The 12,894-nt window shown below is 28.8% G+C and overlaps 1 protein-coding gene and 1 long non-coding RNA gene across 7 annotated transcripts in view; one reads left to right on the top strand and one right to left on the bottom strand.

The window, feature by feature from the left end:
• The window catches only part of LOC142328467 (uncharacterized), a 266,368-nt gene that overhangs the window by 148,091 nt on the left and 105,383 nt on the right, over positions 1-12,894 (top strand). The window lies entirely within an intron of this gene.
• Positions 1-12,894, bottom strand: part of LOC142328469 (uncharacterized) — a 283,425-nt gene that overhangs the window by 176,558 nt on the left and 93,973 nt on the right. The window lies entirely within an intron of this gene.

Genomic DNA, 12,894 nt, shown 5'->3' with positions numbered 1-12,894 from the left:
AAAAAAAAAGGCATTCACCATAGAACAAATTAAGCATTAAATTAAGAAACAATATTAACCAACTGCAATAGAATTAAGCAACGGTTGTCTGGAACGCAAAATATGTTTCCCCTTTAAAGTTTTCCAATTAATTTTCTTGGAATGTTGTTAAGATATCTCGAAAACCAGAATTATTTAAGGTTACATGTTATTGTACAATAATCATCCTTAGAATGATTAAACAAAGAAAAAAATAAGTACGTTACATTTGTCTACGTACCAGATATGTTCACATTTAAAAACTCTTCCACTACAATAGATTCTGTATAAAATTATCACAGTAAAATCATTGTAATCGGTGTATCTTATAGTAAAAATTTTATATCAAACTGCATTTAATTTTTTTTTTAAATCTGTTAAAAAATCGAATTCCTCAATATGAAATTTTAAAATAGAATAACTAAATAAAGGAAAAACCTAATTACAAAAATAGGAAGATAACTGAACTTTTTTTCTTAAATTATCATAAATAAATTAGCAATCAATGGAATAATTTTTAAATGAATATGTTTCCGTTAACGCATGAAATCCTTATTTCAAAGAATAAAAGAAACTCTTTCACTAATATACGTATTTATAGTTATAAAATGTTTAAAAACTAAACTGTTTTATTAATTTCATCAACTGACGTTAAACATATATTTGTTTTTATATAAATAAATATAAAACGATAACTTGAATAAATAAAAACAGAATTTCATCAATTTTCTGTGAGTAACGTTACTACTTTGTTCCGGTAAATAAAACACAAAGAAAATGTCGTAATACTTAACACAAATGGTGGTTTATTTCATAAAATAACATGGTTATATATATATATAGGAATTTTACAAAATTTAATATTTTTAAAAACATGATCAGATATGCAGAATAACGGTCAATCAATTAAAGGATTACGAGTAAACTTTAACGGTACTAATTTAAAATGATTACAGAAATACAAATTGATTGTAGGACAACTGAATAAACTAAAAAGCTATCAAAGAATTTTACGATAGAGTTTCTACAAAATTAAATATTTACGAAAAGAAAATTAATAAATATTACTCAAGCGCGGGAAACGTAATGTGTAGATCCTAACAAGATATAGATAATGTAACTGGTAGGTAGAGGATAATATTAACTTTAATATTAATTGACAAGTGTAATTATTTGAATACTATATCGTGGATACCGGTGTTCTTTGGTGGTTGGGTTTCAATTAATGACATCTCAGGAACGGTCGACCTGAGACTGTACAAGACTACCCTTCATTTACATTCATACATATCATCCTCTGAAGTAGTATCTTACAGGGGCTCCGATGGCTAAACATAAAAATAAAGAAATATCATGTGCAAATATTGTTCCAAAATTTTACGATAAAAATTTAACATTACAAATCGATAGGTGGGCTAATTTAAGGTTATAGGAAAAGAACAATAGAACAGCATTTATCGAGAAATATCGTCACTTTAGAAAACCTTAATCAGATCAGCCTCACATACTTCAGAAGTATCTGTTCTGATCTGATATATCTGTCATATTATAAATATAATTACTAGTGGTTTATGCGAGTCTGTTGCGTTTTCACCCAAAAAAAAAACTACTGAACTGATTGAGCTGAAATTTTGCATTTAGACATTTGAAAAGAACATAGGACTATTGCCATTACGAAATATTTTACCGTTTCAAGATAGCAGTCGTTTTAATGGCTTCCGATAACAACCGGGTTATGTTCCTTGCCGATACTCTACTTTAGCAAGCGTGACTTTACAAGTATGAGGATAATAATCACAGTGAAGGTTTATGGGGCTCCGCCCTCTGGCTTAGACGAAAAGAGCAACCGAAGCGAGACCTGATGGGCTAATTATTTATAAAAAGGCTGACAACAAAGTTTTAATACTTTTCTGGAATCGGTTATTTATATTTATATCGTGGAAAAATGATACGTGAAAAAAGTTAGCTAAGATTTCTATTTTCGGGTGGGGGAGAATTATGATGAAATTTTATTGTAATATTATTATTATTAAGAGTTTATTATTTAAACTTTCAATAAAATTAAAAATTTAAATAAACCAAAAAAAGTTTTAAAAATTCAAAAGTCTATATTTTTAAACTTTGATAAGCTTCCCCGCTAACAATATGTCCGCAAAAGATTTTTTCGGTTACTTGCATTACTACTATGCCTAGGAAGATGAAAAAAATATTCGGTTAAAAATATACAATAAATAAAAGGATAGAGCTTTTTCGATTTTTGGTAAAGAAGGATTCTTTTTATTTCCTTGTACGAAGTAAAGGAAGTATTGGGATCGCGAAAAACTTCAGTTTTCAGATTTCAACGGAAATATCCATTTTGAGCATGTCTGAATCCATTTTGATTAGTTTCGACGTGACGTTTGTATACATATGTACGTATGTATCTCGCATAACTCAAAAACGATTAGCCGTATGATTTTGAAATTTTGGATTTAGATTGTTGTAACAACTAGTTGTCCAAATTCCCTTTTGATTGCAATTGGCTAGACCAAAAGTGTCCAAAAAACCCCAAAATCCAAAATATTTGAATCTCTGACTTTTTCTTAACTGCAGTAATAAGCCCTCGTTGAGAGCTTTTCAACGAATTATCATAAGCGGTACTTATTTTCATTGGTTCCACAGTTATAGCCAAATAAAAATTTAATTAATGAAATATTTTGATCTTACAAGGGGAAGGCACATCGGTCTGAATGTGACTTCTCCTTTTTTTTAATTTAAATATATTGATTTATTAATAATTATTAACCTCTGATTGTAAAAAACATTATACTATAAATAATAATTCAATAATAATAATAATAACAAAAACATATAAGAAGTTATCAATGAAATAAAATTTTATGTACTTTCCATTTTAAAAAAATGTGTATTTGTAATTTAATAGGCGTACAAAGAAGTCATGTGATGTTCGCATCAGATTTTTTAATAATGATAAGATAAGCATGCACACATGTACTGAGCTTAATATAAAGTGAGGTTATGTTTGAAAATTTTGAGAAAAGTTACCAAAAAGCTATCTATCCCCTGGAGATATTGGCCCCAAAACTTTACCAACAAATTGCCCCATTTACAGGAGTACAAAATTTCATAAAAATCGATTTATCCATTCAAATGACATTAAGCTTCAAACACGCCAACAAACTACTTACGTACGTGCGAAAAATAACCCCCAACTTTTTTGGTTTTTTGAGTCCTTGGGTCATGAAACGTCAAATGCAAAAAGACCATTCTCAATCTTTGACTGATTACCATACTTTCCTTCTTGCAGCATAACTCTACAGCTACCATACCAGATTAGTAATAAGCAGGAATTTAACGATCATGTACATAAAAAAAACTTATCAGTGTGTGAAAGATAGCAAGAAATAAATGGAATAAAAAAAAAACAATCTGAAAGGGGTTAATTAAAATTATAATATACAAATACGTACTATTTTCATTTTTTTTCAAACAAGGAACACAGGTGAAGTAACATTCAAAACCTAGTCTAAAAATTAATATCGGTTACGGAAACGAAATTTTAAAATCTATCACTTTAATTTTTTTTTAAAAATTGATAAGAAGCCCTTTTAAATGGTTCGGTAATTCATTAAAAATTTCAACAGAAACCTAATAGTACCCTTCTTGTAGATTAAGTAATCGTGTTGTATTACAAACAACACGATAACAGTATTGTTATCTTTTATAAATAACTGATATATTTTGTTATCAATGGTAGACAATCACTAATAAATATAAATTTTTAAATCTTAAATTTTATTAAACATAAATTTAATGATTCATATTTATGGACGACAAACGATGAGATTACAGGCCATTCTTGTATCCTAAAAACTACTGTATTTTTAAACGAGCTCCAAAATATAATATTGTATTTCAAATAAGAGTACATATAGGCACAATAAATTCTAAAAAATTATGTATGATGTTTTACTAAAATGTCTCAAAACAAAACACGACAGTTTAATTTTTATGAATGAAATCAATATATTATTGACCCTTGAAAGAAATTAATGAACGAAATATAAATACCAATATGAATATTAGGCTTAGTATTTATTTCTTTAATAATAGTATTTCACGGTAAGTTCTAAGGAAAACTAACCGTGAAATTAGTAATCTTACGTCTACCTGGGAATCACAACTGCATGGCTATTTTTATCCACATTTAAATTTAGATAATTACCATTTAATTTAACGACTATTGTTTAAATTGTTCTTATTGAATGATTTTTTAATAGAATTGTGCAATGTTTTGATCTTAAAATAATATAAAATTCAAAATAAAATTTTTTACTCAATATAAGATAGAGCGTTATATTTATTTTACATTATGCAAATTTATTCCTCGCTTTAATAAAATGGATTGTAACAAAACAAAATTAGACGGGAAGAGATCGTTTTCACAATTTAACGTTAAAATAATTCTCACATCTAATTAACATTTTAATGAGTTTAGATGTAACAATTTTCATGTTTATTATTTTTGTTTATAAAATAAATTATAACGTAATTCTCTAGAATATTAAAAATATATTTATATTTAAAACAAATATCAGTAATTTTTATATTTAAATACAAAATTAACTAGTACATTTAATCATTAATAAACAGATGCTACCACCTATAAATCACGATGTCCTGACTGACTCGTAACCAACACCCATCAAAAACTACTGAAGATAAATTGATGAAAATTTGTATACACGTGTATACTTACGGTGTAAGTGCACACTAAGATAGATTTTTTTTTAAATCCTGCGTTTAAAGGTTAAAATGGAGTTAAAACGAAATTTACTATTTTTTTAATTTCTCGATAACAAATGAAGATATCAACCTGATTTTTATCGGTGTGTGTAATCTTCGTGTGAATATCTAAAAAATAATTTCTAAATTTTGCGAAATTCAACCCTTTCAGGGGTGAAGGAAACTAAAAAAATGTTGAACAATGATCGCAAATTTTTTTCCGTTTCCGAATAAACTAAAGGAGACATTCGATAGATTTAGGCTTACAGATACTATTCAGATAAATATCTATCTAATAACCATTTTCGGGGTTTTTTGACGTACGGCGTAGCGGCTACACCAACACAGCCACAGGCTCTGTTACTGTTTGTGTGACGCGACTGGTTTCTGGTTTTCTCTTTCTTTTCAAGTAACCGGAGGGTGCTCCTTCCGGTTACTTGGAAAAAAAAGTGGTCGTGACGGAAAACATAACTATATAACACGAACAAAGCCGCGACAGGGATGCTAATGCTAGTCTGTACTTACAAAGCAATTTGTCCTGACTGACTGACTGATTAATCAACGCCCAGCTAAAGTACTGAAGATAAACAGGTGAAATTTATATACATGTACTTCTTACGGTGGTACACTTAAAAATATTTTTTTTGAAATTCCGAGTTAAAGAGTTAAAACTGAGAAACAATCAAATTTACTCGGTAACAAATGAAAATATAAACTTGATTTTCGGTGCGTGTAATCTTGATGTGTAAATCTAACAACCATTCTCTAGATTTTTTTGAAATTCTGAGTTTAAAGGGGTAAAAAAGATTTTCGAATTTTTTTTTTAAACCCGGCTATTTTTTTTAATTTCTCGGTAACAAATGAAAATGCCAACTTGATTTTTGGTGTGTATATTCTTCATATGAGTATCTAAAAACTAACATCTAGATTTTTGAATTTCGATCTTGAAAGGGGTGGAGAAAGATAAACAACTTTGAATAATGATTGCATATTTTCTCCATTTCCGGTTACTTGACCAAAAAATAAAAAAAGGTTTTTTTTAAAATAAGAAGTGAATTAGTCACCTTCTAGTGGTGTTTGTCGGTAACGCTAGAACCGTGAAAAATACTTTTTTACCCGTAAGAAAAACGTGTTAACCAGCTATAATTACTACTTTTAAGATGGGGCCGATTATTCTGAAGCACTCATGACTAATATTACAGTCAATTTGTATTTTTTTTTGAAAATCCTTACCTACCGATTGATGTTTTTTCCATATGTTAGGGGTGATGAAGGAAGCTTAACTCCAGATTTTTAACATCCCCCTCCCATAGATTTTTGAAAAACTCAAAACGTTTTTGAAATGCGTTTTTCTCTGAATCTATGCATTTTAGAGAAAATTTTTACAAACAAAAACTGTAGAGGACATTCTCCTCTACAATTAATGTCTTTGAAATACGAGGTGGCGCTGAAATTGTAAAAAACGTGTTTTTTCGGTATTTCACCGGAAAAAATTGTTTTTCGTCTGTATTGTATTTGGAAAAGTTGTTAATCTCAAAAAACAGACAACTTTTATTTAAACAATTTTCTTGTACCACTTACCGCTTTGAAGCTGTAGCTTGTGAAAGTGTGAAAATGTTGCGAATTGGGCACGTGTTCGAAACCGGTCTAGTCGTTTACAACTCTAGTATTTCAATTTCAAATTACACGGCATAACTTCAAAGACATTAATTGTAGAGGAGAATGTCCTCTACGTTTTTTGTTTGAAAAACTTTTGTCTAAAATGCATAGATTCAGAGAAAACCGCATTTCAAAAACCTTTTGAGTATTTCGAGTTTTTCAAAAATTTGTGGGAGGGGGGATGTTAAAATTCTGGAGTTAAGCTTCCTTCATCGCCCCTAACGCATGGACAAAAGATCAATCGGTAGGTAAGGATTTTTAAATACAGCCTATTTTGGTGACAAATTGCCTGTACTATAAAAGTTTCCAGTCCTATCTGTTGCTCTGAAGAAATTACAATGCATTGATAGTTTATAAATTGAACAGGCTTTAATTGTTATTTATCAATATTATTCTCAAAAACGTGAGGATAATGAACAGAGTGGGGGTTCAGAGGGCTTCCCGCCCACTGACTGGAAGGGAAGGGCGAACGAAGCAAGCTCTGACCGGCAAGTTAAAATATAATTAAATAGTCTATTATTTACGTTGAAAATCGATTAGTGTTTATATTTATTCCGCATTGTTAGTGGTTTATATCAGCTCTAAAATTATGTTATTTTAATGGAGTAGTTTAAAAGGTAAGTTATTTAATATGAAAGTTTAAAAAGACGAAAACTTAATACATCAATCGATTGGTATATCAAAACCAATACTACATATACTTACTATAAAACAAAACTTTTCAATAACAGAGATTGTTAACTTGAACAAAAAAAACCTTCAAACTTAAATTTAATTTTTCGATCGGTTTTATTATCGGTTAATTTTTTTATCGGTTTTCAGAATCCATTTTATAAAGCCAATCTTACGTAATAACTTATTGTAAGTGAAATATGTGTACATAATTCAAAAAGAGAAAAAACCCCATCCGTAAATCAGTGATTAATATTATTAATTACCGGCTGTTACAACTAATACTTCTTAAAATTCAATTTTACAAATTTTAAATCCACAAATCTACTATTATTTTCAATATTTTGAGTACTGATAACGACACAAAAAATCTTTTAACATGTATAAGCATTTCCTGAAAAAAAATCAGATTTTTTTGTTTTTAACATTCAAATTTTATTATAATGCATCGTTAAAAAATGTTATGCATTTCCAGTACACGAAAAAAACATTTCCAAGATTTACCAGAAATACTTTTATAATTATTTTTATTATTCACCTTTTTAAATATTCTTAATTATACTCAATCATTATTATATATAGTAAAACTATACTCCGCACCTTAGTTATTTACCAAAATTGAGAATGGATGTTACCAAATTAAACTAAATCTAATTGGTCGTTATGTGTAGCCAATGATCTTAATCCATTAGTTAAATAATAGCCGAGTTATACGGTAACTAAATTGATATCAAACAAATTTTGGTGTTAATCTGATTTACATATTTTTTTATTTTTTTTTTATAAATATAATACGAGTATCATTTACCAGTCGTCTTCAGCACATAGATTAAATTCATTGGTGATAAATTAAAATAATATAAGTATCAAATATTATTATGGTATAAATTATTATAAGGAATAATACTCCACTTTAAAGTACTAATTTTAATATTATTATACTAATGATTTATTAGGTATGTAGATAATACAAATTATTTTATTCTGTAGGTTGTCACAGTTCAAATAAAACACTACAGTAATGCAATAGGCTAATACATATTACAGATAACAAACATATTTTAAGTATAGATAACATAGAAATTAATTTAAATTTCTTAATCTCAAGAAAATACATGCAATAAGATTTAAAAAAAGCATGATGTGGACACCACATGATTTTCTTGCACGCCTATTAAATTACATATAAATATTTTTGTTAAAATGAAAATTACATAAAATTTTATTTTACTAATAACTTCTGATTTTTTCATATACATACATATATTTTTTTCGTTATTATTAGATTACTATTTATTGTAAAACGTTTTTTTTTTTTAAATGAAAAAAAGAGATGAAGTCTGATTTGAACCGATGTACCTTCACTTTGTAAGATCGAACTATTTCATTAATTAAAATTTTATTTGGTTGTAACTCTGGAACGAATGAAAATAAGTACCACTTATGATATTTTCTTGAAAAGCTCTCAATGAAGGCTTATTACTAGGGTTAAGTAAAACTCCAAGATCCAAATGTTTTATTTTTTGTGCATTTTTGGACACTTTTGGTCTAGCCGATTGCAATCAAAAGGGAGGTGCACAACTAGATGTTACAACAGTCCTAAATACAAAATTTCAACATTCTACGGCTAATCGTTTTTGAGTTATGCGAGGTACATACGTACAGACGTCACGCCGAAACTAGTCAAAGTGAATTCAAGGATGGTCAAAATGGATATTTCCGTTGAAATATGAAAACCGAAATTATTCGCGATTACTTTACTTCGTACAAGGAAGTAAAAAAACAACAAAAATATAATTAATGAAGAGAAGTTAGAAAGTAGTACATTAAATTTAAATTATTCAAATTAGTTTTATATGTGGTACAAATTGCATTAACCGCAGAATAGTTTATTTTATATCACTAAATGGTATACATACTTTTATATATATTTTTGTTTTTGATTTTCATATATAAATAATTTTTTAATTTGAGTGCCTCTGATGAAGAAAAGATCTTTACAAAAGTAGTTTGACAAAGTTGTTTGAAGTTGACAAAGAGAAAAATAAATACTGCTAAGATGCAATTTGCTAGATTGTTTGAAGTATGTAGCAAAGTAGTGTTAATGTATTAGATTTAACTCGTATTTCTTATTCATTCTTAACAAGTCGTAAGCAATTATTTTCACTTAGAATTAATATTTTGTATACGTTTTTACTCAGAATCCAGACAGATTTTTAAAATACGTTAAATTTATTACATTATTATTTCTTCAATTATTCATGTTTCACGTAATTTAATTTAATTCATTAATTTTTAATTTTCAATTTGTTTTCATCCAACGTTTATTTATGTTTTACTCGTAATTTGATTCGAATCGTCTTTTAAATGCATTCTATTTTATACAAAAGAGTATTTACGTTTATTGTAAAATCACCGATTATTTTTATCTGATTACTAATTAATTAGTTGTGCAAATTCGCGTAGATCTACTCGTTATTTGATAGTTATATCGTATACACATGTGTACGACAAGCACCATTTCGTCTGGAATAACGTTGCAAAAATAACCATCACTGATTTTAAATTCACATTAATCACGATGTAATCATTAAAATATTATTCAATCTATATTCAATCTTGTTTTGTTTTGACTACGAACCAACAACCGGTAAAATAAAATGATTTAGTAAAAACAAGAAAACTAAGAGTAATTGCCGGTGTTAAAAAATTAATCCCTTATCTATGAAGCGCCGCCAGACATATCGGAAGCTGTTCTTTGCATTTTACTCACGTGTACTGTTTTTATCGATAATTTTGTAATCATTTTATGATCAATTTTTATTGCCGCAAAGACCGTTTAATACGTAAAAGATTCGTATACAGTAGAATTACAGAACGGATGAAAAAAAGGTGCATTCATTCGCTGTTGCAGAAAAGTAATGTGTTATTGCTTTCGCAAAGAAGCGAAAAATCGCGCTAGTCAAAAAATTTGATATAGTAGTCTTGTCTTGCATTCGTGAGGAGGGAAAAGGAAACGAATTTCTCGTAGCCGATAAAAACAAGAAAACTGGAGCGGAAATAACGCGATTTTTCCGAAAATAGAAGAAAAACTTGGAATGCATATACTGTACGTGGGATTGGAAGCACGATTTCTATAGTACCTCGAATGAAAACCTTGTAAATCCCCAATGAATTAAATGTCGGTAGGAATTATTTTAAACCTTCTTATCAGGTAAGCCGATTTCTTTGCCGATATAGGTTTTCTGTTCGAAGAACACAGCGGCTATCAGAAGCAAAAGAAGATAAACTGACCGACTTCCAAACCCAGTTTATGTCATAAATTTACAAAAAAGGAAGAATTATTCCCTAGATTAAATCAGGAATGCGGACCGGACACTGGTGATTTTCGAAATCTTATCTTCAATTGAAAGCGTAGGTCGAAGAGTGTTCGGATACGAACTGCCGATTGCGAAAAACAATGTTGCTCGGAGATACTGACAATACGGGCGAGAAAAAATTACCCATGTATATAATTTTTAAAAGAAAATATCTACCCAAAATGAAAAATTTCCACCCGATATTGTTGTACGAGCACAAGAAAAGAGATGGATGAATAATGAATTAAACCTTGTCTCACGAAACCGTGCAGTAGATAAAAATATGAATTCAGCACATACGACTAATATCTCAGTAGTTTTAGGATGAGTCATTCTGTCACTCCCATGTTAAATTAAATTATTGCTTTATGCATATAAAAATGTACTTGTCTGGCGACGTGGCATGCATATGATAAGCAATTAAAAATTCTGCTGAGTTTTTGTTCTTGATTTTTAATAATGGTAACATCATTTGTAATGCTTCACACCATTATTCAGATCAATGAAAGAGAGTATTTCAGTCTGTGTTATCGTGACAGTAGTTCAACTAATAGCAGCTTATGGGATACTGAAGAAATACAGTAAGGTAACAAAGATTTTTTTCTGTTTTACTTGATGAAATTTTAATACAGCGATAACGTACTTTCTTAAATTTTTGGTTTTAAGGGAAATATATAATTTTATCAGAATTTTCTTTCTTTTTTTATATATTAAAGTTAATTTTACTTCATTTTTCTGCTGCAAATAAAGAAAAGTATCTTTCTCGGATAGATTGCGCTAAATTAGATTAAAATCATCATACTGTCATGTTTTGGTTTGCTGTACGGTTTCGTGAGACAAGGTTAAGTACCGGACTGGGTTAAATGAGTCTGGAAGCATTATTACAAAAGGTTTCTGTTGTAATGGACAGTTTTTGGGATCATACGACCGATGATGTAAAGCAAAAACCGATTGCTGGAAAGTGTGATCAGGTTATAATTTCTAATGTAACACCTATTCTTCAACTTCTATATGTCTGTGCAAACTGACAGTTTAAAATCAAACTCCATAAACACTACACAAATATGATGGCCAACACGAGACTACGTCATCTAGTATAATTCATCAACTAGTAAAACCTTTTATACAAAATAGTAAGTGGATTATTGGGACTAGGTCAGAAATAACGGATGATTTAATTAAAAAATCAATCAAGTAATGTTGTATTTCGAAAGCTCTCGATGGAAGTGAGGACCATTATTTATGTTTAAGTGATTACGAAGATGATTGCATTTCTAATGATGATTCGGGCACTGATTACTGTTATTAAAAGAACCTAATATATATTATAATACTCTAATATCTGTGGTTTTAATTAAATATTCACAGTATAGACTATTTTAATGACTTATGGAAATAACAAGTACGTTCAATCTTCTTTAGTAATTTGTAATAAATTGCAAAAAACTACCAGTATTTTTTTTTTTAATTTTCCAAGCCTGGATGTGCGTTTTACATCGATGCACGGGGTACATGTATGTGTACAGTACTACCTTTAATCTTTTAACCTCTACTATAAAAAGAACGTTATTATTAACCACCTTAAAACAAAATCTGAAAAGATATATAACGTGACTAATAGAAGTATTAACCGTTTTTATATCTACAGTCGTAAATAAATGTTACGTTAATGCCACATTCACAATCGAATAATTGTCGTTTTGAATCCTAGCAAAAGCCGTAAAAAGATTAAAATATAATCTCGTAAAAATTGTGGAAATAAGGGTTTCTCGGGTGGGTTAAAAAAAACTCGTAACCTAATTTAAATTGGGTCAAATTTTAGATAAGCATTAAATTTTGAATGGGTAGCTTAAAATCTATTTCCGTCTTAAGATAACATTTTTTTCAAGAGTAGAATAAATATAAAAATAAATACTCGTAATATTAAATCCAACTAAAAAATAAATACCTTGAAAAAACTTCATTTTTTTTAATTTGGAATTTTTGCAATCCTACTATATTAAAAATAAAAAATAAATAAAAAAATGTTAATCTGGCACCAACTCCAAACAATCGAAATATAAAAAAGATTTAATGTTTTCATTTCTACGATTTTTAAGTCGTCATTAATTTTCAAGTTTATTTTATTTTAAATTTATTCTTTTTATTCTTATTAAAAATATTTCTTAGCCTAAAAAACTACCTAAATGAAAGAGTTAATTCTGCATCATTATACAAATAAGAAAAGGAATAAAGTTAAATAACAGTAAAAAAACTACTACTGAGGGTGAGCAAAGGCTGTTTATGATGTGCTGATACGTATTATCAGCACAGCGGGACCGGACCCAAATCGAAGCGTGAGAACGATCGACCGAGCCTTACGCGTTATAAGAGATAAAAATAAATTAAACTCATATGTCTT

Source organism: Lycorma delicatula, chromosome 7 (genome assembly GCF_047948215.1).
Source record: "Lycorma delicatula isolate Av1 chromosome 7, ASM4794821v1, whole genome shotgun sequence".
Lineage (NCBI taxonomy): Eukaryota > Metazoa > Arthropoda > Insecta > Hemiptera > Fulgoridae > Lycorma > Lycorma delicatula.
The sequence above is the reverse complement of the archived record's forward strand: the minus strand, read 5'-3'. Positions and strand labels throughout refer to the sequence as shown.